Source organism: Chiloscyllium punctatum, chromosome 21 (genome assembly GCF_047496795.1).
Source record: "Chiloscyllium punctatum isolate Juve2018m chromosome 21, sChiPun1.3, whole genome shotgun sequence".
Taxonomy (NCBI): Eukaryota; Metazoa; Chordata; class Chondrichthyes; order Orectolobiformes; family Hemiscylliidae; genus Chiloscyllium; species Chiloscyllium punctatum.
The window spans coordinates 2,049,058-2,076,852 of NC_092759.1; the positions used below are offsets into that span (position 1 = coordinate 2,049,058).

At 49.4% G+C, this 27,795-nt stretch overlaps 8 non-coding genes across 8 annotated transcripts; all 8 read left to right on the forward strand.

The window, feature by feature from the left end:
• The first annotated feature begins 7,087 nt into the window (after positions 1–7,087).
• On the forward strand, positions 7,088–7,160 carry trnav-cac (transfer RNA valine (anticodon CAC)). Its single transcript has one exon. It is a non-coding gene; the product is annotated as a tRNA-Val (tRNA).
• Positions 7,161–8,736: 1,576 nt separating this feature from the next.
• trnak-cuu (transfer RNA lysine (anticodon CUU)) lies at positions 8,737–8,809 on the forward strand. Its single transcript has one exon. It is a non-coding gene; the product is annotated as a tRNA-Lys (tRNA).
• Positions 8,810–12,226: 3,417 nt separating this feature from the next.
• Positions 12,227–12,299, forward strand: trnav-cac (transfer RNA valine (anticodon CAC)). Its single transcript has one exon. It is a non-coding gene; the product is annotated as a tRNA-Val (tRNA).
• A 1,568-nt stretch (positions 12,300–13,867) lies between these two features.
• On the forward strand, positions 13,868–13,940 carry trnak-cuu (transfer RNA lysine (anticodon CUU)). The gene has a single exon. It is a non-coding gene; the product is annotated as a tRNA-Lys (tRNA).
• A 3,410-nt stretch (positions 13,941–17,350) lies between these two features.
• On the forward strand, positions 17,351–17,423 carry trnar-ccu (transfer RNA arginine (anticodon CCU)). The gene has a single exon. It is a non-coding gene; the product is annotated as a tRNA-Arg (tRNA).
• A 1,574-nt stretch (positions 17,424–18,997) lies between these two features.
• trnak-cuu (transfer RNA lysine (anticodon CUU)) lies at positions 18,998–19,070 on the forward strand. The gene has a single exon. It is a non-coding gene; the product is annotated as a tRNA-Lys (tRNA).
• Positions 19,071–24,249: 5,179 nt separating this feature from the next.
• trnak-cuu (transfer RNA lysine (anticodon CUU)) lies at positions 24,250–24,322 on the forward strand. Its single transcript has one exon. It is a non-coding gene; the product is annotated as a tRNA-Lys (tRNA).
• A 3,357-nt stretch (positions 24,323–27,679) lies between these two features.
• trnav-cac (transfer RNA valine (anticodon CAC)) lies at positions 27,680–27,752 on the forward strand. Its single transcript has one exon. It is a non-coding gene; the product is annotated as a tRNA-Val (tRNA).
• The last annotated feature ends 43 nt before the right edge of the window (positions 27,753–27,795 follow it).

Genomic DNA, 27,795 nt, shown 5'->3' on the forward strand with positions numbered 1-27,795 from the left:
CGGAACTATGCCTTCACAAGATAGGGCTGTGTTTGGGCAGGTTTCACAGACTGTACCAGACTGAGATCTGGTCAATCTTCGTTTTTATTCAGAGTAAAGCTTCGACGAGGCCTGGGATTTGTATCCAGGTCCCAGACGGGGGCAGCAGAGAGTCAGATAACCGCAGGTTCACAGAGAGTGGACTGCTGGAGAGCACTTGTGGATGCTCTCTCCTGACCTTACAAGGGAATGGATGAGGTTGGTGATGGTTCATGGGATGGGGGCGTCGCCTGGCGAGGCCAGAGGGTGTTACCCGTCCCTAATTGGCCCTTGAAGTGAGTGGCTTGTTGGCGACACAGAGCTACGTAGACTCAGACTCTGAGAGTCACTCTCTGTCTCTGCATCTCTTTCTCTCTGTGGATCTGTGTTTTTGCAGAGTGTTTGGGAAAAAGTTAATTGCCAAGTGCCCCCCAGAAGTAGCGGGTGTGACGTTGGCGACGACCGGCTAGCTCAGTCAGTAGAGCATGAGAGTCTTAATCTCAGGGTCGTGGGTTTGAGCCCCACGCTGGCGGTGTATTTCGCTGTTAGCACACTCGTAACGTTCCGAACACCTGGTCTCTCCCATTTGGACGCGCCTTCATCGTTACTGGTCCAAGTCAATCAGGAGGTTCCACACTCCCGGGTTCCTCATGAAGGGCTTCTGCCCGAAACATTGACTCTCCAGCTCCTCGGACGCTGCCTGACTGGCTGTGCTTTTCCTGCACCACACACTTCCCCTCTGACCTCCAGCATCTGAAGCCCTCACTTTCTCCTAAATTCTCCCTGCAGTCTGATGGAGTGCAGCGACACACACACTCTCTCTCTCTGCAGCTGCTCGCTTCACTGAGAGCTCCATTACCCAGTGCTGCTGTCTTTCCAATCGACACTGGGGGAGGGTGTGGGCCGTACACACAGAGGCTGCACACACTCACAGATACAAACAGTAACCTGCGGCTCTGTAAACCCGCCTGGGGCAGGGGAAACGAGTCTGACTTCCCAGAAGCAGGTGCCTTTGCTAACTGATGGAAATGGTGGAGGATGATGCATTGTATCCAGAGATTGGTGAGGTGGAAGGTGAGCACAAGGGGGTCTCTATCCTTGTTGCTGTTGGAGAAGTGGGGTTCAAGGGCAGAGGTGCGGGAAGTGGAGAAGTTGTCTTGGAGGGCATTGTTGACATTCTGGGAGGAAATATTATGGTCCTTGAAGTAGGAGGTCATCTGGAATGTTCTGGAGTGGAATTGATTTTTCTGGGAGCAGATGCGGTGGAGGCAGAGAAATTGCGACTGATGGGTTACCCTTTTACAGGTCCAGGAAGTGGAGGAAGGTGTCTGAGATAGGCGTATTTGGAAGCAATGGCTTTTGATACAGACAGACTCTAACTTCACACCTTTGCAAATAGAAACAGCAGGTTGAGCTGCTGCAGGTATTTCTGGATTATCAGTGCAATGTGTTTGACTGGAGCTATGCCTTCACAAGATAGGGGTGTGTTTGGGCAGGTTCACAGGCTGTACCAGACTGAGATCTGGTCAATCTGTTTTGTTCAGAGAAAAGCTACGACGAGGCCTGGGATTTGTATCCAGGTCCCAGACATGGGCAGCAGGGAGTCAGATAACTGCAGGTTTACATAGAGTGGCCTCCTGGAGGGCAGCTGTGGATGCTCTCTCCTGACCTTACAAGGGAATGGATGAGGTTGGTGATGGTTCATGGGATGGGGGTGTCGCCTGGCGAGGCCAGAGTGTGTTACCCGTCCCTAAATACCCCTTGAAGTGAGTGGCTTGCTGGCGACACAGAGCTATGTAGATTCAGACTACGATAGTCACTCTCTCTCTCTGCATCCCCAGAGTGGATCTGTCAAATACTAGAGGGCATTGGTTTAAAGAGAGGAGCAGGGCTAGTTTGAACGACACATGTGAGGCAAGGCTTTTGTCCAGAGTTTCAGTCCCGGCAGCATCAGTTCACATACACACACACACAAACACAAACACACATGTATCATATTCTCTCTCTCTCTCTCTTAGACACACATTTTACAACCTATTGATTTGTAACACAAGGGGGAGCACAAATATTCTCAAACAATTAATCCACATTACCCCATGCCTACACAACATGGTCCTTAACAATTCCACCTGGTCCATAAAATGAGGTTGAATAATTTCCCACCAGTTTTGTAGGTTAGCTCCCCTCCAACAGGGTGGAAGGGACAGGTAAGTGGTGGTTTAGATTAGATTACTTACAGTGTGGAAACAGGCCCTTCGGCCCAACAAGTTCACACCGCCCCGCCGAAGCGCAACCCACCCATACCCCTTACCTAACACTACGGGCAATTTAGCATGGCCAATTCACCTGACCTGTACATCTTTGGACTGTGGGAGGAAACCGGAGTACCCGGAGGAAACCCACGCAGACACGGGGAGAATGTGCAAACTCCACACAGTCAGTCGCCTGAGGCAGGAATTGAACCCGGGTCTCTGGCGCTGTGAGGCAGCAGTGCTAACCACTGTGCCACCGTGCCACCCAGTTTTGTAGGTTAGCTCCCCTCCAGCAGGGTGGATGGGACAGGTAAGTGGTGGTGTGGTGAAGCACTGCAGTGGAGAGATGTAGAACATTGTCAAAAGGGTAGCGGTGGGGTGGGAGTTGGTGGGTTTGAAGTGAATGTCTGCATTGAGTCAGTCACCGGAAATGGAGATGGAGAGGTCCAGAAACTGGAGGAAGGTATCTGAGATGGTCCAGCTAAACCTGAGGTCAGGGTGGAAGGTGTTGGTGAAAAGCGCAACAGGTCAGGTGGCATCCGAGGAGAAGGGGAGTCAACATTTCAAGCATTAGCTCTTCATCAGGAATGTAGTGGCCCATGGGAGCTGGGAGTTAAATGGGAGGGGGCTTGGGTGGGGGGGAGGGGGGTTAAAGTAGCTGAGAATGCAATAGGTCGATGAAGTGGAAAATGATGGTGATAAGCCAGAGCAGTGTGTGGAGTGGATAGCTAGGAAGGAAGATGGACAGATAGGACAGTTCAAGAGGGTGGTGCCAAGTTGGAGGGTTGGATCTGGGATAAGGTGGGGGGGTGGGGAAGAGATTGGGAAACTATTGAAATTGACATTGACTCTGTGTGGTTGGAGGTTCGCAAGACGGAAGCTGAAACATTCTTCCTCCAGTCGTCGGGTGGCTGGGATTTGGCAGTGGAGACGACCCAGGACTTGCATGTCCTTGGCGGAATGGGAGGGTAGTTGTAGTGGTCAGTACAGTTGTATAGTTTGTGTGTCCCAGAGATGTTCTCTGGAACATTCCACAAGTTGGCATCTTGTATCCCTAATATAGAGGAGACCACATTGAGAGCAACGGACACAGCAGATGAGGTGTTTAGGTGTGCAGGAAAATCTCGACTAGATGTGGAAGGAGCCTTTCAGGCCTTGGATGGAGGTGAATGGGGAGGTGTAGGTGCTGGTTTTACACATCTTTCGGTGGCAGGGGAAGGTGCCAGGAGTGGTGGGTGGATTGGTGGGAGGTGTGGGCCTAATGCGGGAATCACAGAGGGAATGATCACTGCAGAATGCTGAAAAAGGTGGAGAAGAAACTTTATCTCTGAAGGTGGGGTCTGACTGTACGTGGCGGAAATGGCGGAGGATGATGCATTGTATGCAGAGATTGGTGAGGCGGAAGGTGAGGACTGGGGGGGTTCTATCCTTGTTGCAGTTAGAGGCATGGGATTCAAGGGCACAGGTGCGGGAAGTGGAGGAGATGCATTGGTGGGCATTGCTGACCTCATGGGAGGGGAAGTTATGGTCCTTGAAGTAGGGGGTCATCTGGGATGTTCTGGGGTGGAATTGATTCTCCTCGGAGCCAATGCTGCGTAGGCAGAGAAATTGGGACAGATGGGTTGCATTTTTACAGGAGGTGGAGTGGGAGTTGATGGGTTTGAAGTAGATGTCCGCATTGAGTCCGTTACCAGAAATGGAGATGGAGAGGTCCAGGAAGTGGAGAAAGGTGTCTGAAATGGTCGAGGTAAACTTGAGCTCAGGGTGTTCATGAAGTTGATGAACTGTTCAACCTCCTTGTGGGAGCACGAGGTGGCGCTAAGACAGTCATCCATGCAGTGGAGGAAAAAATGGCAAATGGTGCCCGATTAACTTGTTTCATGTACCTGATGAACAGACAGGCATAGCTGGGGCACATACGGGTGCCCATCGCTACCCCTTTAGTCTGAAGGATTCAAAGGAGAGGGCATGTTTTTGGGGTGATGACTCAGCTCTGCTTCACACTGGGCTGAACAGGGAATGGGTTGATGCTCGAGCTTCCTCACTCACTCAGCACTACCTTTTGACACATCCCCCACTGGCTCATGTTGCTGTCCATTTTCATTTATCCAAACCCTTCAGCGGGAAACCTCCCTCTTCTTCCACCATGGCCTACATGGGCAGAATGGTCACATTGATGAATTTCTTTTCTCTGAGTTGAGGAGCTTATAATCTCCTGGTTATATATTTTTTGAAATTCTCATGGTTATTCTTTTTTTTACCTCACACTACTGCCGATCTGCACTGTGAATGCAAGAAGAAGCTCACCTCCCATTAGGGAGTGCAAACACCTCATCTGGAGGAGGGTCAGGATAAATGAGTTGATTCTATTACAGCATTGCCAGCAGCCAAGGATTGAGCTGGAAATTTCCAACGTCATCGATATATACTTTTTAAACCCAAAATGTTCACTGAGGAAATCACAGGGAACTACCGCACCACAACAACTGATGAGATAGCACAGTGGTTAGCACTGCTGCCTCACAGCGCCAGAAACCCGGGTTCAATTCCTGCCTCAGGCGACTGACTGTGTAGAGTTTGCACGTTCTCCCCGTGTCTGCGTGGGTTCCCTCCGGGTGGTCCGGTTTCCTCCCACAGTCCAAAGGTGTGCAGGCCAGGTGAATTGGCCATGTTAAATTGCCTGTAGTGTTAGGTAAGGGGTAGATGTAGGGGTATGGGTGGGTTGCGCTTCGGCGGGGCGGTGTGGACTTGTTGGGCCGAAGGGCCTGTTTCCACACTGTAAGTAATCTAATCATCCAGCATCATCTCTGGCTGGCTCAGTTGGTGACAATGTGAGAGAGCCTGGATCTCAGGGATGTGGCTCCAAGGCCCATGTTGGGTGACCGACGTCTTTTGAAACAAGCACCTTCTTTCCAACAGCTCTCTGACCCCATTCTGCAATCCCCCCTGACCTCTCACTGACCCTGCCCCACATCTCCTGCTCTCAGGAATCAATTCTCAGCTTCCCATGAGGGGTCATACCCAGCGCTTGTCTCCTTTGACACCCTGCACTGTCCCAGCTCTGGATGGGGCAGTCGGGACAAAACCTCAAGAGTGAGGTGTCAGAGTTTTGGCCAGCTCCACGAGGGAGGAGAAACGCCTAAGATGAAAGACGATGTTCCCACCCAGAATCAAACTGGTAACTTTTCACGTGTAAGGCGAACGTGATAACCACTGCACTATGGAAACCGCGTGGTTGTTGTAATTTTGTACATGTCCCTTACTGCCTGTACCTCTGAACAGGTACAATGTCTGGGGAGGAAATGTGACGCTCCTCCTGACTTCATTTGTGAAAGAGGTAGACTTGTCTCTTTTGATCAATCACAGGCAGATAGAGAGAGCATTTCACTTCCTCCCAGCTGCTTTGACTAGTGTATTTCTCCTCCATACCCAGTGAGGTCTGTGCTGTGTCATCAAATGTCAGAAAGACATTTTGTAAATAGAAGCAGTAGGTTGAGCTGCTGCAGGTATTTGTAGTTTGTCAGTGCAGTGTGTTTGGTTGCAGCTGTTCCTTCACAAGATAGTTAAAAATCTCACCACACCAGGGTATAGCCCAACAGGTTTATTTGGAAGCAATGGCTTTTGAATGTTGCTCCTTCATCAAGTAGCTGTGGAGCAGGATCATAAGAAACAGAATTTATAGCAAAAGGTCACAGTGTCATGCAACCGAAATAATATATTGAACAAACCTAGCTTGCTGTAACGTCTTTCATCGTTCAGAATGGGTTGCAGGTTTCGGTTCATTAACACGTAAATCCCACAACTTCTTTGAAGTCTCATTCTCGAGATAACAAGGTTTCATGAATAAAAGGTGAATTCTCAGCTCAGACAATGCATTGAAAGTGTGAGGCAAAGTGTGTGTGAGAGTGTGATGGAGTATTAGTCTGTGAGAGAGTATGTGCGTGGGTGTGTCTTGCGGGGGTGATGTGTGTGTGTGTGTGTGTGTGTGTGTATGAGAGTCTTGGCTGGGACTTCGAGTTCATGTCACACTATAGGTGACCCCACTATGCTATATATTCTCTCATACACATAAACACACACATACACACACACACACACAGAAACACAGACACTCATACACAAACACATGTACACACACATACACACAGACACACATACTCATACACACACAGACACGCACACACACAGACACACACACAGACACACACACTCATACACACACACAGACACACATACACAGACAGACACACACACAGACACACATATGCACACACACATACACACACACAGACACACATACACAGACAGACACACACACAGACACACATACGCACACACCCAACCTGGGGCTCCAATCCACGACCTTGAGTTTAAAAGTCATATGCTCTACCGACTGAGCGAGCTGGGCGCCACACCAGGGAATGTGTTTGCCTTATCTGGTTGTGGTCAATCTGCTTCCACCACTTATCCAGTCATGTTTTCTGTGTGAAATGCAAAATTGCTGCTACTGCTGTATGGATCGGGAATTAAAACCATAATATCTTACAATCCCGCAGGTTGGGTTTGACAAAACGCCTCCAGGCTCCTCCTCCTGCTGCTGTCGGGGGGGCCTGCAATCACCCCCCTCCCACAGACTCACCACCGGCCACACACACATAAACACAGAGAGAAAGAGAGAGAGACTCTTGCTGTCTGAGTTTGCACAACTCTACACAGAAACAGCAACAATCCCAGGGCTGAAATTGGATACATTACGCCTGGCTCGCAGGGCTCCCCCAGGCAGGAAGGGATGTGTATAATCTGCGTCCAGCCGTGTTGTTTCCATAGTGTAGTGGTTATCACGTTCACCTCACACGCGAAAGGTCCCCAGTTCGATCCTGGGTGGGAACTTTTTCAAGCAGGACCGCACAGAACAAGAAGTTCTGAAGATGCCCACTATTGATCCTCATATCTGCACCCTCAAATTTCTGTGACCAGTTGCATGTCCAGCTGTCTCTTAAATTTGCACAACTGCTGCTGGCAACGCATTCCGTGCGCGCACAACTCTGTGTGTGAAGAGTCCACTTCTGACATCCCCTCTCTACTTTCCTGCAACCAGGTTCAAACTGTGATCCCTCGTATTAGCCATATCTGCCCTGAGAAATACTTTCTGGCTATCGACTCTATCTATGCCTCTTATTATCTAGTGTACCTTAATTATGTCCCCTCTCCTCCTCCTTTTCTCCAATTAAAAAAGTCCAAGCTCAGTCAAACTCTCCTCATAAAATAAGCCCTCCAGTCCAAGCAGCATCCTGGTAAACCTCATCTGAACCCTCTCCAAAGCATCCACATCTTTCCTTTAATAGCGCGACCAGAACTGGACACAGTATTCCAAGTGTGGTCTAATCAAAGTTTTATAGAGCTGCAACAAGATCTCACGGCTCTTAAACTCAATGCCCCTGTTAATGAAAGCCAAAACACCATATGCTTTCTTAACAACCCTGTCCACTTGGGTGGCCATTTTAAGGAATCTATGTACCTGCACACCAAGATCCCTCTGTTCCTCCACACTGCCAAGAATCCTATCCTTAATCCTGTACTCAGCTTTCAAATTCGACCTTCCAAAATGCATCATCTCGCATTTATCCAGGTTGAACTCCATCTGCCAAGTCTCTGCCCATCTCTGCATCCTATCAATGTCCCGCTGCAGCCTACAACAGCCCTCTGTACTGTCAACGACACCTCCAACCTTTGTGTCGATGCAGCACAACGTTTTCTTCCTTTCGGGAAACGGGCCCAAACTCACACATTCCCCCATCCGAGGCTGACAATTGATTCCTGGGGTCAGGGTCAGTGAGAGGTCAAGGGAATTTGCAGAGTGGGTCGGAGAGCTGTTGGAAAGAAGATGCGTGTTTCAAAACACCTCGGTCACCCAACCTGGATCTTGGAGCCACATCCCTGAGATCCAGGCTCTCTCTCATTGTTGGAGAGAATGAGGGCTGGAGATCAGAGTCCTGAATGTGGTGCTGGAAAAGCACAGCAGGTCAGGCAGCATCAGGAGCAGAAGAATCAACCTTATAGGCATTCCCTTAATCAGGAATGAGGATTGTGAGCCAACAGGGTGGAGAGATAAATAGGAGGGGGAGTAGGAGTGGGAGTGGGAGTGGGGTTGGGGGAAAGGGAGCTGAAATTGCGATAGGTAGATGGGTTTGGGGGTAATGGTGCTAGGTCAGAGAGGAGGGTAGAGCGGATAGGTGGGAAGGACGGTGGACAGGTGGGAAACGTAAGGAGGGCAGTGTCACATTGATGGCTCATGGGATGGGTGCGTCGCCTGGCGAGGCCAGAGGGTGTTGCCCGACCCGAATGTAGACTCAGACTCTGAAAGTCACTCTTTCTCCCTGTGGATCTGGATGTTTGCAGAGAGTGTATGGGAGGGAGCTAATTGCCAAATGCCCCCACAGCAGTAACTGAGATTCCTCCCCGGCGTGCCCGGCTAGCTCAGTTGGTAGAGCATGAGACTCTTAATCTCAGGGTCGTGGGTTCGAGCCCCACGTTGGGCGAGCTGCTCCTTTTTAAAAACACCACACCCCCTTCCGATCAGCTCTCTCCCATTTGGACGCGCCCTGATCTTTCATTGGTCTGAGTCAATCAGGAGGCTCAATACTCTCGGGTTCCTGATGAAGGGCTTCTGCCCGAAACGTTGACTCTCCTGCTCCTCGGACCCTGCCTGACCGGCTGTGCTTTTCCAGCACCACACACTTCGACTCTGACCTCCAGCATCTGCAGCCCTCACTTTCTCCTAAATTCTCCCTGCAGTCTGATGGAGTGCAGCGACACACAGACTCTCTCTCTCTCTCTCTCTGCAGCCGCTCACTTCACTGAGAGCTCCATTACCCAGTGCTGCTGCCTTTCCAATCGACACTGGGGGAGGGTGTGGGCCGTACACACAGAGGCTGCACACACTCACAGACACAAACAGTAACCTGCGGCTCTGTAAACCCGCCTGGGGCGGGGGAAACGAGTCTGACTTCCCAGCAGCAGGTGCCTGTTGGAGGTTGGGGGATGGGGGATGGGGGTTGAGGGTGGGTGTCAATTTTATCACAAGCTCACACTCCAATTCGATCATGAGTTTACAAAAAATTAAACCCACACAATCAGGAGTGAGACTCAAACCGTCAGTTCAAAAACAAGCTGCAACTTACATCAGCACCTGAGACCGCTCGGCTAGCCTGACGCATACTAACCCCGCCGAATTCCGATGTCAATGTTCACACGAAGGCTCAATCCAGTCAGTGTCTGCGCACACCTCTCTGTTCACACAGACTCTGTTCTCACTCACCCACATTCCAGCCTGTTGCTTTGTCAGCTCCCCCCCACCCCCTTGGGTACAAATGTACACAAACAATGATGCTTTGTCCCCCCTCGGTGCTGAAGGACCCTGTCTCGCCAATCAAGTCTTGTAGCAGAGCTCCTGGAGACCTGAGCGAAGTGCCTTTCCCATCCAGGCCACTAGGAGGCCCCTGTGCACTTACATTGAACTGGGCACAACACTCAGTCTCTCTCTCACACACAGACACACAGTCTCACATACTCACACAGACACAGTCTCACACACACACACACACACACACACACACATTAAGGGAGTTTCTCACTCACTCAGCGCTGCATTTGCACACCTCCCACTGGCTCATGTTGCTGTACATTCCCACTTATCTAACCCCTCAGCGAGAACCCCTCCCCCACTTCCGCCAGCGCAGACTACAGCTATAAATGGGCAGAATAGTCTCCTTGATGAATACAAGAAGAAGCTCCCATTGGTGAGTGCAAACACCTCATTTGGAAGAGGGTCGGGATCAATGAGTTGATTCTATTCCAGCATTTCCAACATCAGCGAGATTTGTTTTAAAAATGCCCGAAATGACGGCTTTTGAACGACCTCACGACAGCAACTGATGAGCTAGCACCCAGCATCATCACTGGCTGGCTCAGTTAGTGACAATGTGAGAGAGCCTGGATCTCAGGGATGTGGCTCCAAGGACCATGTTGGGTGACTGACGTCTTTTGAAACAAGCACCTTCTTTCCAACAGCTCTCTGACCCACTCTGCAATCTCCCCTGACCTCTCACTGACCCTGCCCCACATCTCCTGCTCTCAGGAATCAATTCTCAGCTTCCCATGAGGGGTCATCCCCAGCGCATGTCTCCTTTGACACCCTGCACTGTCCCAGTTCTGGATGGGGCAGTCGGGACAAAGCCTCAAGAGTGAGGTGTCAGAGTTTTGGCCAGCTCCATGAGGGAGGAGAAAAGCCTAAGATGAAAGACGATGTTCCCACCCAGAATAAAACTGGTAACTTTTCGCGTGTAAGGCGAACGTGATAACCACTACACTATGGATACCGTGTGGTTGTTGTAATTTTGGACATGTCCCTTCCTGCCTGTACCTGTGAACAGGTACAATCTCTGGGGAGGGACTGTCACACTCCTCCTGACTTCAGTTGTGAAAGAGGTAGACTTGCCTCTTTTGAGCAATCACAGGCAGATAGAGAGAGCATTTCACTTCCTCCCAGCTGCTTTGACTGGTGTATTTCTCCTCCATACCCAGTGAGGTCTGTGCTGTGTCATCAAATGTCAGAAAGACGTTTTGCAAATACAAGCAGTAGGTTGAGCTGCTGCAGGTATTTGTGGTTTGTCAGTGCAGTGTGTTTGGTTGTAGCTGTACCTTCACAAGATAGAGTTAAAAATCTCACCACACCAGGGTATAGCCCAACAGGTTTATTTGGAAGCAATGGCTTTTGAATGTTGCTCCTTCATCAGGTAGCTGTGGAGCAGGATCATAAGACACAGAATTTATAGCAAAAGGTCACAGTGTCATGCAACCGAAATAATATATTGAACAAACCTAGCTTGCTGTAACGTCTTTCATCGTTCAGAATGGGTTGCAGGTTTCGGTTCATTAACACGTAAATCCCACAACTTCTTTGAAGTCTCATTCTCGAGATAACAAGGTTTCATGAATAAAAGGTGAATTCTCAGCTCAGACAATGCATTGAAAGTGTGAGGCAAAGTGTGTGTGAGAGTGTGATGGAGTATTAGTCTGTGAGAGAGTATGTGCGTGGGTGTGTCTTGCGGGGGTGATGTGTGTGTGTGTGTGTGTGTGTGTATGAGAGTCTTGGCTGGGACTTCGAGTTCATGTCACACTATAGGTGACCCCACTATGCTATATATTCTCTCATACACATAAACACACACATACACACACACACACACAGAAACACAGACACTCATACACAAACACATGTACACACACATACACACAGACACACATACTCATACACACACAGACACGCACACACACAGACACACACACAGACACACACACTCATACACACACACACAGACAGACACACACACAGACACACATATGCACACACACATACACACACACAGACACACATACACAGACAGACACACACACAGACACACATACGCACACACCCAACCTGGGGCTCCAATCCACGACCTTGAGTTTAAAAGTCATATGCTCTACCGACTGAGCGAGCTGGGCGCCACACCAGGGAATGTGTTTGCCTTATCTGGTTGTGGTCAATCTGCTTCCACCACTTATCCAGTCATGTTTTCTGCGTGAAATGCAAAAGTGCTGCTATTGCTGCTATGGATCGGGAATTAAAACCATAATATCTTACAATCCCGCAGGTTGGGTTTGACAAAACGCCTCCAGGCTCCTCCTCCTGCTGCTGTCGGGGGGGCCTGCAATCACCCCCCTCCCACAGACTCACCACCGGCCACACACACATAAACACAGAGAGAAAGAGAGAGAGACTCTTGCTGTCTGAGTTTGCACAACTCTACACAGAAACAGCAACAATCCCAGGGCTGAAATTGGATACATTACGCCTGGCTCGCAGGGCTCCCCCAGGCAGGAAGGGATGTGTATAATCTGCGTCCAGCCGTATTGTTTCCATAGTGTAGTGGTTATCACGTTCACCTCACATGCGAAAAGTCCCCAGTTCGATCCTGGGTGGAAACATTTTCAAGCAGGACCGCACAGAACAAGAAGTTCTGAAGATGCCCACTATTGATCCTCATATCTGCACCCTCAAATTTCTGTGACCAGTTGCATGTCCAGCTGTCTCTTAAATTTGCACAACTGCTTCTGGCAACGCATTCCGTGCGCGCACAACTCTGTGTGTGAAGAGTCCACTTCTGACATCCCCTCTCTACTTTCCTGCAACCAGGTTCAAACTGTGATCCCTCGTATTAGCCATATCTGCCCTGGGAAATACTTTCTGGCTATCGACTCTATCTATGCCTCTTATTATCTAATGTACCTTAATTATGTCCCCTCTCCTCCTCCTTTTCTCCAATTAAAAAAGTCCAAGCTCAGTCAAACTCTCCTCATAAAATAAGCCCTCCAAACCAGGCAGCATCCTGGTAAACCTCATCTGAACCCTCTCCAAAGCATCCACATCTTTCCTTTAATAGCGCGACCAGAACTGGACACAGTATTCCAAGTGTGGTCTAATCAAAGTTTTATAGAGCTGCAACAAGATCTCACGGCTCTTAAACTCAATGCCCCTGTTAATGAAAGCCAAAACACCATATGCTTTCTTAACAACCCTGTCCACTTGGGTGGCCATTTTAAGGAATCTATGTACCTGCACACCAAGATTCCTCTGTTCCTCCACACTGCCAAGAATCCTATCCTTAATCCTGTACTCAGCTTTCAAATTCGACCTTCCAAAATGCATCATCTCGCATTTATCCAGGTTGAACTCCATCTGCCAAGTCTCTGCCCATCTCTGCATCCTGTCAATGTACCGCTGCAGCCTATAACAGCCCTCTGTACTGTCAACGACACCTCCAACCTTTGTGTCTATGCAGCACAACTTTTTCTTCATTTCGGGAAACGGGCCCAAACTCACACCTTCCCCCATCCGAGGCTGACAATTGATTCCTGGGGTCAGGGTCAGTGAGAGGTCAAGGGAATTTGCGGAGTGGGTCGGAGAGCTGTTGGAAAGAAGATGCGTGTTTCAAAACACCTCGGTCACCCAACCTGGATCTTGGAGCCACATCCCTGAGATCCAGGCTCTCTCTCATTGTTGGAGAGAATGAGGGCTGGAGATCAGAGTCCTGAATGTGGTGCTGGAAAAGCACAGCAGGTCAGGCAGCATCAGGAGCAGAAGAATCAACCTTACAGGCATTCCCTTAATCAGGAATGAGGATTGTGAGCCAACAGGGTGGAGAGATTAATAGGAGGGGGAGTGGGAGTGGGCTTGGAGGAAAGGTAGCTGAAATTGCGATAGGTAGATGGGTTTGGGGGTAATGGTGCTAGGTCAGAGAGGAGGGTAGAGCGGATAGGTGGGAAGGACGGTGGACAGGTGGGAAACGTAAGGAGGGCAGTGTCACATTGATGGCTCATGGGATGGGTGCGTCGCCTGGCGAGGCCAGAGGGTGTTACCCGACCCGAATGTAGACTCAGACTCTGAAAGTCACTCTTTCTCCCTGTGGATCTGTATGGTTGTCGAGAGTGTATGGGAGGGAACAAATTGGCAAATCCCCCCCACAGCAATTACTGTAACGAACTCCGCGTGATGTGCCCGGCTAGCTCAGTCGGTAGAGCATGAGACTCTTAATCTCAGGGTCGTGGGTTCGAGCCCCACGTTGGGCGAGCTGCTCCTTTTTAAAAACACCACACCCCCTTCCGATCAGCTCTCTCCCATTTGGACGCGCCCTGACCTTTCATTGGTCTGAGTCAATCAGGAGGCTCAATACTCTCGGGTTCCTGATGAAGGGCTTCTGCCCGAAACGTTGACTCTCCTGCTCCTCGGACCCTGCCTGACCGACTGTGCTTTTCCAGCACCACACACTTCCCCTCTGACCTCCAGCATCTGCAGCCCTCACTTTCTCCAAAATTCTCCCTGCAGTCTGATGGAGTGCAGCGACACACAGACTCTCTCTCTCTCTCTCTGCAGCCGCTCGCTTCACTGAGAGCTCCATTACCCAGTGCTGCTGCCTTTCCAATCGACACTGGGGGAGGGTGTGGGCCGTACACACAGAGGCTGCACACACTCACAGACACAAACAGTAACCTGCGGCTCTGTAACCCCGCCTGGGGCAGGGGGAAACGAGTCTGACTTCCCAGCAGCAGGTGCCTGTTGGAGGTTGGGGGATGGGGGTTGAGGGTGGGTGTCAATTTTATCACAAGCTCACACTCCAATTCGATCATGAGTTTACAAAAAATTAAACCACACAATCAGGAGTGAGACTCAAACCGTCAGTTCAAAAACAAGCTGCAACTTACATCAGCACCTGAGACCGCTCGGCCAGCCTGACGCATACTAACCCCGCCCAATTCCGATGTCAATGTTCACACGAAGGCTCAGTCCAGTCAGTGTCTGCGCACACCTCTCTGTTCACACAGACTCTGTTCACACTCACCCACATTCCAGCCTGTTGCTTTGTCAGCTCCCCCCCACCCCCTTGGGTACAAATGTACACAAACAATGATGCTTTGTCCCCCCTCTGTGCTGAAGGACCCTGTCTCGCCAATCAAGTCTTGTAGCAGAGCTCCTGGCGACCTGAGCGAAGTGCCTTTCCCATCCAGGCCACTAGGGGGCCCCTGTGCACTTACATTGAACTGGGCACAACACTCAGTCTCTCTCACACACACAGACACACAGTCTCACATACTCACACAGACACAGTCACACACACACACACACACACACACATTAAGGGAGTTTCTCACTCACTCAGCGCTGCATTTGCACACCTCCCACTGGCTCATGTTGCTGTCCATTCCCACTTATCTAACCCCTCAGCGAGAACCCCTCCCCCACTTCCGCCAGCGCAGACTACAGCTATAAATGGGCAGAATAGTCTCCTTGATGAATACAAGAAGAAGCTCCCATTGGTGAGTGCAAACACCTCATTTGGAAGAGGGTCGGGATAAATGAGTTGATTCTATTCCAGCATTTCCAACATCAGCGAGATTTGTTTTAAAAATGCCCGAAATGACGGCTTTTGAACGACCTCACGACAGCAACTGATGAGCTAGCACCCAGCATCATCACTGGCTGGCTCAGTTAGTGACAATGTGAGAGAGCCTGGATCTCAGGGATGTGGCTCCAAGGACCATGTTGGGTGACTGACGTCTTTTGAAACAAGCACCTTCTTTCCAACAGCTCTCTGACCCACTCTGCAATCTCCCCTGACCTCTCACTGACCCTGCCCCACATCTCCTGCTCTCAGGAATCAATTCTCAGCTTCCCATGAGGGGTCATCCCCAGCGCATGTCTCCTTTGACACCCTGCACTGTCCCAGTTCTGGATGGGGCAGTCGGGACAAAGCCTCAAGAGTGAGGTGTCAGAGTTTTGGCCAGCTCCATGAGGGAGGAGAAAAGCCTAAGATGAAAGACGATGTTCCCACCCAGAATAAAACTGGTAACTTTTCGCGTGTAAGGCGAACGTGATAACCACTACACTATGGAAACCGCGTGGTTGTTGTAATTTTGGACATGTCCCTTCCTGCCTGTACCTGTGAACAGGTACAATCTCTGGGGAGGGACTGTCACACTCCTCCTGACTTCAGTTGTGAGAGAGGTAGACTTGTCTCTTTTGATCAATCACAGGCAGATAGAGAGAGCATTTCACTTCCTCCCAGCTGCTTTGACTGGTGTATTTCTCCTCCATACCCAGTGAGGTCTGTGCTGTGTCATCAAATGTCAGAAAGACGTTTTGCAAATTGAAGCAGTAGGTTGAGCTGCTGCAGGTATTTGTGGTTTGTCAGTGCAGTGTGTTTGGTTGTAGCTGTACCTTCACAAGATAGAGTTAAAAATCTCACCACACCAGGGTATAGCCCAACAGGCTTATTTGGAAGCAATGGCTTTTGAATGTTGCTCCTTCATCAGGTAGCTGTGGAGCAGGATCATAAGACACAGAATTTATAGCAAAAGGTCACAGTGTCATGCAACCGAAATAATATATTGAACAAACCTAGCTTGCTGTAACGTCTTTCATCGTTCAGAATGGGTTGCAGGTTTCGGTTCATTAACACGTAAATCCCACAACTTCTTTGAAGTCTCATTCTCGAGATAACAAGGTTTCATGAATAAAAGGTGAATTCTCAGCTCAGACAATGCATTGAAAGTGTGAGGCAAAGTGTGTGTGAGAGTGTGATGGAGTATTAGTCTGTGAGAGAGTATGTGCGTGGGTGTGTCTTGCGGGGGTGATGTGTGTGTGTGTGTGTGTGTGTGTGTGTATGAGAGTCTTAGCTGGGACTTCGAGTTCATGTCACACTATAGGTGACCCCACTATGCTATATATTCTCTCATACACATAAACACACACATACACACACACACACACAGAAACACAGACACACATACACAAACACATGTACACACACATACACACAGACACACATACTCATACACACACAGACACGCACACACACAGACACACACACAGACACACACACTCATACACACACACAGACACACATACACAGACAGACACACACACAGACACACATACGCACACACACATACACACACACAGACACACATACACAGACAGACACACACACAGACACACATACGCACACACCCAACCTGGGGCTCCAATCCACGACCTTGAGTTTAAAAGTCATATGCTCTACCGACTGAGCGAGCTGGGCGCCACACCAGGGAATGTGTTTGCCTTATCTGGTTGTGGTCAATCTGCTTCCACGACTTATCCAGTCATGTTTTCTGTGTGAAATGCAAAAGTGCTGCTATTGCTGCTATGGATCGGGAATTAAAACCATAATATCTTACAATCCCGCAGGTTGGGTTTGACAAAACGCCTCCAGGCTCCTCCTCCTGCTGCTGTCGGGGGAACCTGCAATCACCCCCCTCCCACAGACTCACCACCGGCCACACACACATAAACACAGAGAGAGAGACACTTGCTGTCTGAGTTTGCACACCTCTACACAGAAACAGCAACAATCCCAGGGCTGAAATTGGATACATTACGCCTGGCTCGCAGGGCTCCCCCAGGCAGGAAGGGATGTGTATAATTTGCGTCCAGCCGTATTGTTTCCATAGTGTAGTGGTTATCACGTTCACCTCCTACGCGAAAAATCCCCAGTTCGATCCTGGGTGGGAACATTTTCAAGCAGGACCGCACAGAACAAGAAGTTCTGAAGATGCCCACTATTGATCCTCATATCTGCACCCTCAAATTTCTGTGACCAGTTGCATGTCCAGCTGTCTCTTAAATTTGCACAACTGCTGCTGGCAACGCATTCCGTGCGCGCACAACTCTGTGTGTGAAGAGTCCACTTCTGACATCCCCTCTCTACTTTACTGCAACCAGGTTCAAACTGTGATCCCTCGTATTAGCCATATCTGCCCTGGGAAATACTTTCTGGCTATCGACTCTATCTATGCCTCTTATTATCTAGTGTACCTTAATTATGTCCCCTCTCCTCCTCCTTTTCTCCAATTAAAAAAGTCCAAGCTCAGTCAAACTCTCCTCATAAAATAAGCCCTCCAGTCCAAGCAGCATCCTGGTAAACCTCATCTGAACCCTCTCCAAAGCATCCACATCTTTCCTTTAATAGCGCGACCAGAACTGGACACAGTATTCCAAGTGTGGTCTAATCAAAGTTTTATCGAGCTGCAACAAGATCTCACGGCTCTTAAACTCAATGCCCCTGTTAATGAAAGTCAAAACACCATATGCTTTCTTAACAACCCTGTCCACTTGGGTGGCCATTTTAAGGAATCTATGTACCTGCACACCAAGATTCCTCTGTTCCTCCACACTGCCAAGAATCCTATCCTTAATCCTGTACTCAGCTTTCAAATTCGACCTTCCAAAATGCATCATCTCGCATTTATCCAGGTTGAACTCCATCTGCCAAGTCTCTGCCCATCTCTGCATCCTGTCAATGTACCGCTGCAGCCTACAACAGCCCTCTGTACTGTCAACGACACCTCCAACCTTTGTGTCGATGCAGCACAACGTTTTCTTCCTTTCGGGAAACGGGCCCAAACTCACACCTTCCCCCATCCGAGGCTGACAATTGATTCCTGGGGTCAGGGTCAGTGAGAGGTCAAGGGAATTTGCGGAGTGGGTCAGAGAGCTGTTGGAAAGAAGATGCGTGTTTCAAAACACCTCGGTCACCCAACCTGGATCTTGGAGCCACATCCCTGAGATCCAGGCTCTCTCTCATTGTTGGAGAGAATGAGGGCTGGAGATCAGAGTCCTGAATGTGGTGCTGGAAAAGCACAGCAGGTCAGGCAGCATCAGGAGCAGAAGAATCAACGTTACAGGCATTCCCTTAATCAGGAATGAGGATTGTGAGCCAACAGGGTGGAGAGATAAATAGGAGGGGGAGTGGGAGTGGGAGTGGGGTTGGGGGAAAGGGAGCTGAAATTGCGATAGGTAGATGGGTTTGGGGGTAATGGTGCTAGGTCAGAGAGGAGGGTAGAGCGGATAGGTGGGAAGGACGGTGGACAGGTGGGAAACGTAAGGAGGGCAGTGTCACATTGATGGCTCATGGGATGGGTGCGTCGCCTGGCGAGGCCAGAGGGTGTTACCCGACCCTAATGTAGACTCAGACTCTGAAAGTCACTCTTTCTCCCTGTGGATCTGTATGGTTGTCGAGAGTGTATGGGAGGGAACAAATTGGCAAATCCCCCCCACAGCAATTACTGTAACGGACTCCGCGTGATGTGCCCGGCTAGCTCAGTCGGTAGAGCATGAGACTCTTAATCTCAGGGTCGTGGGTTCGAGCCCCACGTTGGGCGAGCTGCTCCTTTTTAAAAACACCACACCCCCTTCCGATCAGCTCTCTCCCATTTGGACGCGCCCTGACCTTTCATTGGTCTGAGTCAATTAGGAGTCTCAATACTCTCGGGTTCCTGATGAAGGGCTTCTGCCCGAAACGTTGACTCTCCTGCTCCTCGGACCCTGCCTGACCGACTGTGCTTTTCCAGCACCACACACTTCCACTCTGACCTCCAGCATCTGCAGCCCTCACTTTCTCCTAAATTCTCCCTGCAGTCTGATGGAGTGCAGCGACACACAGACTCTCTCTCTCTCTCTCTCTGCAGCCGCTCGCTTCACTGAGAGCTCCATTACCCAGTGCTGCTGCCTTTCCAATCGACACTGGGGGAGGGTGTGGGCCGTACACACAGAGGCTGCACACACTCACAGACACAAACAGTAACCTGCGACTCTGTAAACCCGCCTGGGGCGGGGGAAACGAGTCTGACTTCCCAGCAGCAGGTGCCTGTTGGAGGTTGGGGGATGGGGGAATGGGGGATGGGGGATGGGGGTTGAGGGTGGGTGTCAATTTTATCACAAGCTCACACTCCAATTCGATCATGAGTTTACAAAAAATTAAACCACACAATCAGGAGTGAGACTCAAACCGTCAGTTCAAAAACAAGCTGCAACTTACATCAGCACCTGAGACCGCTCGGCCAGCCAGACGCATACTAACCCCGCCCAATTCCGATGTCAATGTTCACACGAAGGCTCAGTCCAGTCAGTGTCTGCGCACACCTCTCTGTTCACACAGACTCTGTTCACACTCACCCACATTCCAGCCTGTTGCTTTGTCAGCTCCCCCCCACCCTCTTGGGTACAAATGTACACAAACAATGATGCTTTGTCCCCCCTCTGTGCTGAAGGACCCTGTCTCGCCAATCAAGTCTTGTAGCAGAGCTCCTGGAGACCTGAGCGAAGTGCCTTTCCCATCCAGGCCACTAGGGGGCCCCTGTGCACTTACATTGAACTGGGCCCCACACTCAGTCTCTCTCTCACACACACACACACACATTAAGGGAGTTTCTCACTCACTCAGCGCTGCATTTGCACACCTCCCACTAGCTCATGTTGCTGTCCATTCCCACTTATCTAACCCCTCAGCGAGAACCCCTCCCCCCCCCTCCGCCAGCACAGACCACAGCTATAAATGGGCAGAATAGTCTCCTCGATGAATACAAGAAGAAGCTCCCATTGGTGAGTGCAAACACCTCATTTGGAGGAGAGTCGGGATCAATGAGTTGATTCTATTGCAGCATTTCCAACATCAGCGAGATTTGTTTTAAAAATGCCCGAAATTACGGCTTTTGAACGACCTCACGACAGCAACTGATGAGCTAGCACCCAGCATCATCACTGGCTGGCTCAGTTAGTGACAATGTGAGAGAGCCTGGATCTCAGGGATGTGGCTCCAAGGCCCATGTTGGGTGACTGACGTCTTTTGAAACAAGCACCTTCTTTCCAACAGCTCTCTGACCCACTCTGCAATCCCCCCTGACCTCGCACTGACCCTGCCCCACATCTCCTGCTCTCAGGAATCAATTCTCAGCTTCCCATGAGGGGTCATTCCCAGTAGGTTGAGCTGCTGCAGGTATTTGTGGTTTGTCAGTGCAGTGTGTTTGGTTGTAGCTGTGCCTTCACAAGATAGAGTTAAAAATCTCACCACACCAGGGTATAACCCAACAGGCTTATTTGGAAGCAATGGCTTTTGAATGTTGCTCTTTCATCAGGTAGCTGTGGAGCAGGATCATAAGAAACAGAATTTATAGCAAAAGGTCACAGTGTCATGCAACCGAAATAATATATTGAACAAACCTAGCTTGTTGTTACATCTTTCATCGTTCAGAATGGGTTGCAGGTTTCGGTTCATTAATATGTAAATCCCACAACTTCTTTGAAGTCTCATTCTCGAGATAACAAGGTTTTATGAATAAAAGGTGAATTCTCAGCTCAGACAATGCATTGAAAGTGTGAGGCAAAGTGCGCGTGAGAGTGTGATGGAGTATTAGTCTGTGAGAGAGTATGTGCGTGGGTGTGTCTTGCGGGGGTGATGTGTGTGTGTGTGTGTGTGTGTGTGTGTGTGTGTGTGTGCATGAGAGTCTCAGCTGGGAATTTGAGTTCATGTCACACTATAGGTGACCCCACTACGCTATACATTCTCTCATACACACAGTCACAAATACACAGACAGACACACTCTTACATACTCACACACTCACGCAGACCCTCTATCATACACACGCTCTCTTCTGCCCCTGCCACCCTCACCTGATGAAGGAACAGCACTCTGAAAGCCAGTGTTCCCAAATAAACCTGCTGGACTATAACCTGGTGTTGTGTGATTTTTAACATTGTACACTTCAACAACGACATCTCCAAATCATTGCTGATGGAGAGCTCATGCTCAACACGTTGATTCTCCTGCTCCTCAGATGCTGCCTGACTGGCTGTGCTTTTCCAGCACCACACCATTTGACTCTGATCTCCAGCATTTGCATCTGTGTGGAATGCTCTACCCCAGAGGGCAGTGGATTCCCAGTCTCTGGATTCATTTGAGAAAGAGTTGGATAGAGCTCTCAAGGATAGTGGAATCAAGGGTTATGCAGATAAGGCAGGAACAGGATACTGATTAAGGATGATCATCCATGGTCATACTGAATGGTAGTGCAGGCTCGAAGGGCAGAATGGCCTACTCCTGCACCTATTGTCTATTGTCTATTGTCCTCACTTTCTTCCTGTGTGGTCAAGTGGCAGAAAGACATTTTGCAAATAGAAACAGCAGGTTGAGCTGCTGCAGGTATTTGTGGTTTATTAGTGCCGTGTGTTCAATTGTAGCTGTGCCTTCACAAGATAGGGCTTTACTTACTCGTGATGTGGAGGTGCTGGTGTTGAATCGGCTTGGACAAAGTTACAAGTCACACAATGCCAGGTTATAGTCTAACAGTTTTATCTGAAAGCTTCACTTACAACTAAACCTATTTGACTGTAACCTGGTGTTGTGTGATTTTTAACTTGATTCACTACGATCAGTGAAAGATCAGTCAATGGGGACTGAGCTGCTGATTGAAAAGGAAGGCTTCACCAAACATAGACCTTGAACCCACAACCTTAATCCTTGGCTTTAAAAATCTCATATTCTACTGACTGAGGTAGCCGACCATACATTACCTACTGCTGTTACTGCGAGTCGGAAATTAAAACCAATATAATGTACAACGCACAGCTTGGATTGGCTAAAATTCATCCAAGCCCCTACTCCTGCTGCTGTTGGGTGAACCTGAAATCATCCCCCTTCCACACACTCCCACATTCACAACCTGCAGCATTCCCACTGTGACACCGACCATATATACACACACAAACACACACACAGACACACTCAGACATACACACAGACACACACACATACACACACACAGACACATACACAGACACATACACAGACACACACACATACACACACACATACACATAAACACACACATACATACACAGACACACACACACAGACACAAAAACATGTACACACACATACACACGGACACACATACTCATACACACACACTGACATGCACACACACAGACACACACACAGACACACACAGACACGCACACACACATAGACGCACACACAGACACACATACACACACAGACACACACAGACACACAGACACACATACACACACATAGACACACATACACATACACATACACAAACAGACACACACAGACACACATGCACATACACATACACACAGACACACACATAGACACACACAGACAGACACATACACACACATATACACATACACACACAGACACGCATACACACATACACATACACACACACATCCCACACAGACACACATACACATACACATACACACAGACACACAGACACACACACAGACACACATACACACACAGAGATACACTTAAACATACATACACACACAGATACACATACACACAGAGACACACATACACACACACAGACACACATACATACACAGACACACCAACACACACATGCATACACACAGACGCACACACCGACACACATACACATACACACACATACACACGCACAGACATACATACAGACACACATACACATACACACACATACACAGACACACATACACATACACACACACACACATACACACACATACATATACACATACACACAGACATACATGCACACACATACACACACATACACATACACACACACATATACCCACACACATACACACAGACACACACACACCTACACACATACACATACACACACATACACACATACATACACATACACATACACACAGACACACATACACACACATACACACACATACACATACACACACAGACACACATACTCACACATACACATACACATACACCCACACACATACACACAGACACACACACCGACACACATACACACACAGACACACATACACACACACATACACACATACAGATACACGCACACACACACACACATACACACATTCATATACACATACATACACAGAGGCACACACACACACACACACACACACACACACACACAGACACACACACATTCACACACCCAGGTCACCCAGCCTGGATCTTGGTGGCACATCCCTGAGATCCAGGCTCTCTCTCATTGTTGGAGAAAATGAAGCCTGGAGATCAGAGTCCTGAATGTGGTGCTGGAAAAGCACAGCAGGTCAGGCAGCATCAGGAGCAGAAGAATCAACGTTACAGGCATTCCCTTAATCAGGAATGAGGATTGTGAGCCAACAGGGTGGAGAGATAAATAGGAGAGGGAGTGGGAGTGGGATTGTGGGTAAGGGAGCTGAAATTGCGATAGGTAGATCGGTTTGGGGGTAATGGTGCGAGGTCAGAGAGGAGGGCAGAGCGGATAGGTGGGAAGGACGGTGGACAGGTGGGAAACGGAAGGAGGGCAGTGTCAAATTGATGGCTCATGGGATGGGGGCGTCGCCTGTCGAGGCCAGAGGGTGTTACCCGACCCGAATGTAGACTCAGACTCTGAAAGTCACTCTTTCTCCCTGTGGATCTGGATGTTTGCAGAGAGTGTATGGGAGGGAGCTAATTGCCAAATGCCCCCCACAGCAGTAACTGAGATTCCTCCCCGGCGTGCCCGGCTAGCTCAGTTGGTAGAGCATGAGACTCTTAATCTCAGGGTCGTGGGTTCGAGCCCCACGTTGGGCGAGCGGCGCCTTTTTAAAAACACCACACCCCCTTCCGATCAGCTCTCTCCCATTTGGACGCGCCCTGATCTTTCACTGGTCTGAGTCAATCAGGAGGCTCAATACTCCCGGGTTCCTGATGAAGGACTTCTGCCCGAAGCGTCCACTCTCCTGCTCCTCGGGCGCTTCCTTACCGAATGTGCTTTTCCAGCACCACACACTTCCCCTCTGACCTCCAGCATCTGCAGCCCTCACTTTCTCCTAAATTCTCCCTGCAGTCTGATGGAGTGCAGCGACACACAGACTCTCTCTCTCTCTCTCTCTCTTCACTGAGAGCTCCATTACCCAGTGCTGCTGCCTTTCCAATCGACACTGGGGAAAGGTGTGGGCCGTACACACAGAGGCTGCACACACTCACAGACACAAACAGTAACCTGCAACTCTGTAAACCCGCCTGGGGCAGGGGGAAACGAGTCTGACGTCCCAGCAGGTGGGGTTGGGGTTGGGGTTGGGGTTGGGGGTGAAGGGTGGGTGTCCATTTTATGACAAGCTCACACTCCGATTCGTTCATGAGTTTACAAAAAATTAAACCCACACAATCAGGAGTGAGACTCAAACCGTCAGTTCAAAAACAAGCTGCAACTTAAATGAGCACCTGAGACCGTTCGGCCAGCCTGACGCATACTAACCCCGCCCCATTCCGTTGTCAATGTTCACATGAAAGCTCAGTCCAGTCAGTGTCTGCACACACCTCTCTGTTCACACACACTCTGTTCACACTCACCCACATTCCAGCCTGTTGCTTTGACAGCCCCCACCCCCACCCCTTGAGTACAAATGTACACAAACAATGATGCTTTGTCCCCCCTCTGTGCTGAAGGACCCCGTCTCGCCAATCAAGTCTTGCAGCCGGGCTCAGTGAGACTTGAGCAAAGTGCCTTTCGCATCCAGGCCACTAGTGGGCCCCTGTGCACTTACATTGAACTGGGCACCACACTCAGTCTCTCTCACACACACAGACACACACAGTCTCACATACTCACACAGACACAGTCTCACACACACACACACATTAAAGGAGTTTCTCACTCACTCAGCGCTGTCTTTGCACATCTCCCACTGGCTCATGTTGCTGTCCATTCCCACTTATCTAACCCCTCAGCGAGAACCCCTCCCCCCCTTCCGCCAGCACAGACTATAACTGGAAATGGGCAGAATAGTCTCCTCGATGAATACAAGAAGGAGCTCCCATTGGTGAGTGCAAACACCTCATTTGGAGGAGGGTCGGGATCAATGAGTTGATTCTATTCCAACATTTCCAACATCAGCGAGATTTGTTTTAAAAATGCCCGAATTGACGGCTTTTGAACGACCTCACGACAGCAACTGACGAGGTAGCACCCAACATCATCACTGGCTGGATCAGTTAGTGTCAATGTGAGAGAGCCTGGATCTCAGGGATGTGGCTCCAAGGACCATGTTGGGTGACTGACGTCTTTTGAAACAAGCACCTTCTTTTCAACAGCTCTCTGACCCATTCTGCAATCCCCCCTGACCTCTCACTGACCCTGCCCCACATCTCCTGCTCTCAGGAATCAATTCTCAGCTTCCCATGAGGGGTCATCCCCAGCGCATGTCTCCTTTGACACCCTGCACTGTCCCAGCTCTGGATGGGGCAGTCGGGACAAAGCCTCAAGAGTGAGGTGTCAGAGTTTTGGCCAGCTCCATGAGGGAGGAGAAAAGCCTAAGATGAAAGACGATGTTCCCACCCAGAATAAAACTGGTAACTTTTCGCGTGTAAGGCGAACGTGATAACCCCTACACTATGGAAACCACGTGGTTGTTGTAATTTTGGACATGTCCCTTCCTGCCTGTACCTGTGAACAGGTACAATGTCTGGGGAGGAACTGTCACACTCCTCCTGACTTCAGTTGTGAAAGAGGTAGACTTGCCTCTTTTGAGCAATCACAGGCAGATAGAGAGAGCATTTCACTTCCTCCCAGCTGCTTTGACTGGTGTATTTCTCCTCCATACCCAGTGAGGTCTGTGCTGTGTCATCAAATGTCAGAAAGACGTTTTGCAAATTGAAGCAGTAGGTTGAGCTGCTGCAGGTATTTGTGGTTTGTCAGTGCAGTGTGTTTGGTTGTAGCTGTGCCTTCACAAGATAGAGTTAAAAATCTCACCACACCAGGGTATAGTCCAACAGGTTTATTTGGAAGCAATGGCTTTTGAATGTTGCTCCTTCATCAGGTAGCTGTGGAGCAGGATCATAAGACACAGAATTTATAGCAAAAGGTCACAGTGTCATGCAACCGAAATAATATATTGTACAAACCTCGCTTGTTGTTACATCTTTCATCATTCAGAATGGGTTGCAGGTTTCGGTTCATTAACACGTAAATCCCACAACTTCTTTGAAGTCTCATTCTCGAGACAACAAGGTTTCATGAATAAAAGGTGAATTCTCAGCTCAGACAATGCATTGAAAGTGTGAGGCAAAGTGTGTGTGAGAGTGTGATGGAGTATTAGTCTGTGAGAGAGTATGTGCGTGGGTGTGTCTTGCGGGGGTGATGTGTGTGTGTGTGTGTATGAGAGTCTTAGCTGGGACTTCGAGTTCATGTCACACTATAGGTGACCCCACTATGCTATATATTCTCTCATACACATAAACACACACATACACACACACAGAAACACAGACACACATACACAAACACATGTACACACACATACACACAGACACACATACTCATACACACACAGACACGCACACACACAGACACACACACAGACACGCACACTCATACACACACACAGACACACATATGCACACACACATACACACACACAGACACACATACACAGACAGACACACACACAGACACACATACGCACACACCCAACCTGGGGCTCCAATCCACGACCTTGAGTTTAAAAGTCATATGCTCTACCGACTGAGCGAGCTGGGCGCCACACCAGGGAATGTGTTTGCCTTATCTGGTTGTGGTCAATCTGCTTCCACGACTTATCCAGTCATGTTTTCTGTGTGAAATGCAAAAGTGCTGCTATTGCTGCTATGGATCGGGAATTAAAACCATAATATCTTACAATCCCGCAGGTTGGGTTTGACAAAACGCCTCCAGGCTCCTCCTCCTGCTGCTGTCGGGGGGGCCTGCAATCACCCCCCTCCCACAGACTCACCACCGGCCACACACACATAAACACAGAGAGAAAGAGAGAGAGACTCTTGCTGTCTGAGTTTGCACAACTCTACACAGAAACAGCAACAATCCCAGGGCTGAAATTGGATACATTACGCCTGGCTCGCAGGGCTCCCCCAGGCAGGAAGGGATGTGTATAATCGATGTCCAGCCGTATTGTTTCCATAGTGTAGTGGTTATCACGTTCACCTCACACGCGAAAGGTCCCCAGTTCGATCCTGGGTGGGAACATTTTCAAGCAGGACCGCACAGAACAAGAAGTTCTGAAGATGCC